This window comes from Triticum dicoccoides, chromosome 5A (assembly GCF_002162155.2).
Source record: "Triticum dicoccoides isolate Atlit2015 ecotype Zavitan chromosome 5A, WEW_v2.0, whole genome shotgun sequence".
NCBI lineage: Eukaryota > Viridiplantae > Streptophyta > Magnoliopsida > Poales > Poaceae > Triticum > Triticum dicoccoides.
The window spans coordinates 708,298,413-708,301,161 of record NC_041388.1 but is presented as its reverse complement, the minus strand read 5'-3'; positions in this window follow the sequence as shown (position 1 = coordinate 708,301,161).

Here is a 2,749-nt window from a genome sequence, read left to right as displayed (position 1 = left end):
GAGCAGCAGCATGTTGCGAAAGTTGAGGAAGGTAGGGAACGGCGTGAGGAGGGGGGCGATGTCGGCGACGCTGTCGAAGCGCTCATGGAGGCCCTTGATGACGTTGGTGACGAGCTCGGGATCGGAGATGGGCGCACCGACCTCAGCGAGGGCGTCAGCCGCCGTCTTCTGCAGGTGAAGGTACTCGGTGATGGACCGATCCTCCTGCTTGATGTTGTGGAACTCCTCGGCGAGATAAATCTCGCGGCTCTTTTGGTTGTCGTTGAAGAGCGCGACGACGGCGGTCCAGACCTTGTACGCCGTGGCGGTGGCGGGGTCGGTAGGCATGACGAGGTCGACGATGTCCATGGCCATGGAGCCATAGAGCCAGCGGAGCACGAGGATGTCGAGGCGGAGCCACGTTGGGTCGGTGGAGGGCGTCTCGGAGGTGAGGTGATCCTCGAGGGCGTAGGTGGTGACGGCTATATTGAAGAAGGTCCTCCACTTGGGGAAGACGGCGCTCTTGAACTCGAGGACGATGGGGACGAGAGAGCGGACGTTGGGGATGGCGGTGGCCTGCGCCCAAAGGGCAGCGTTGGGGTGAGGAGCAGCCGGCTCGGAGGGCGCCATGGGAGGGAGGTGGTGGCCGGCGGCGTGGGAGCAGGAGCCGGCGGCGCTAGGGTTGGAGGAGCGGAAGCGAGGGGATTCTTAGGCTGATATACCATGTAGAAGAGCATGCTCTAGCCAATGCAACCAAAAGACCGATCTGATGGAAGAGACTAGGCAGCACATTATACGTCAACACTCCCCTCATGTGTGGCTCCCTCAGGTCTAAACGTGGACCGAAAGTGGGCTGCAATTTAATTGCGCCAGCCGGGTCTTGAACTCAAGACCTCTTGGCTCTGATACCATTAAAGATTTAGAGAATATTTGCCACACTTGGGCTTTTCCATTACATGTCAATATATAGACAAATTTACAATCCTAACCATAAATGGGAGATCACAACAATATCGATACTCCTCGATTTAGGGGATTAGGAGATATGTCACGATACGTGACATATTAGTCTAACAGAACCGACCCTCATATTCTCATCAATCGTGTCTGTAGCCTCACAGGTTCTAACCAAACTGGCTGAAGTCACAATGACAGTGCGTGTGCCCCCGTTTGTCAAAGGACACTTTACAAGGACGCCTGTGCAAACGAAAAACCTCATGCCGTTTCCTACACATGATATAAGTTTGATCATTAGCATGAAAGGTTAGTACTACGAAAAGGTAACAATTGATTTGGCTTTTAAAAATCACCGTTGAATGAAACAAGTGAGACAACACGCCGGGATATGGTTTCAACTATCTTCTTATCAAGTCTCTGCCAGGCATTCTTCCCACTACCAAATGCATTATAGAAACCTTTATAACCTCTCCAAGCATGTAAGCAACCAAAAACATCGTCGAATGTCCTAACCAGGCGCCCATTCACTTTTCCAAAAAAAAAAACAGGTACATGAGTAGTTATATTGTGCTACAATAGCTATAAGAAAATGCACAATGCATAAGTCAGAGATATCAAAAGCAACAACATACATTCCAGCATAAGTGGTTCTGGCTTGGGATAGCCCATGGATTCTATCCAGTTCCAAGTATCCATGAATCCTGATGCAAAGAGGTGATCAATATTAGTAGTCAGATGTGCCGCGCAATGATCAATAGCTAATGCTTTGGATGATCGATGACTTGCAGTAGTATAGTTCACACCTGAAGGTATTATTCTTGAAGCACCTGGAGGAGGTACATAAGATCCCTGTCTGCTATTGTTGGTTTTTCTCGTTGAGAAACCTAAAATGGATAAGAGAATCAGCACAATTAGAAAGTGCGTGACAAGCGGGAGTATATACATGGACCACATGTTAATATAATGATGATTACTATGATTAGAAGAAATGACACTTTGACGATGCACAATATAGGGTCTCAAGTGATTCTGAAATGTTCACCTGCACTATAAGGTGTCATTCTGCCATGAAGTTTTGCCCAAGGACTGCATTAGAACACAGCAGAGTCGTTATTATGATAAATAAACACACACAAGTACTGGCCCCAAACAAGCAGTCGATAGACGATGTAACCAATGTGGAAAAGGAAACAAGGTAGGAAAAAAAAAACCCAAAACAGGCCATAAAAAAGTGTACAACAAAAGAAGAAGGATGGGAAGATCAAGATGCTACGTATGAGTTACATTGTCCACATCTTATTTTGAACGAAAATGTTTTAACACTTCCCACTTAGACAGATAAGAGTAGCTTCAGCACCGAAGCAAGCACAATAAATCAGCAACAGGGAAAGTGGTAGGCAAACTTAAAATACGGTTTCAAATAATAGGCTTCGTGGCAGCATGAAGCATCAGCTCAGGGATGGAACTTTCAGCCTATTTTGCGGAGACACGGCAAACCGCATCAAAAAGGAAAAACAATTTGGGGGCATGGTGGGTATCTATGTATTTTGAAGAAAAAAACGCAACAAGTTAACAATATTATTATATGGTTGAGATACTAGTATCTCAATTTCCATAAGTAGCATCGTGCTGCCGCATCCAGTCACACCATAAGACAACTGGCTGCTTGTGCTAGTAATGCCGCTACCCCTACATGGCATTCCCCCCTTACCGAATCAACAAGTAGCAACCGGCATACAAGCAGTCGGTGCACAATATTCAAGTTAGTAAGCAAGTATTGACATCTGAAGATGGGAGATTTACATCGGCTAAA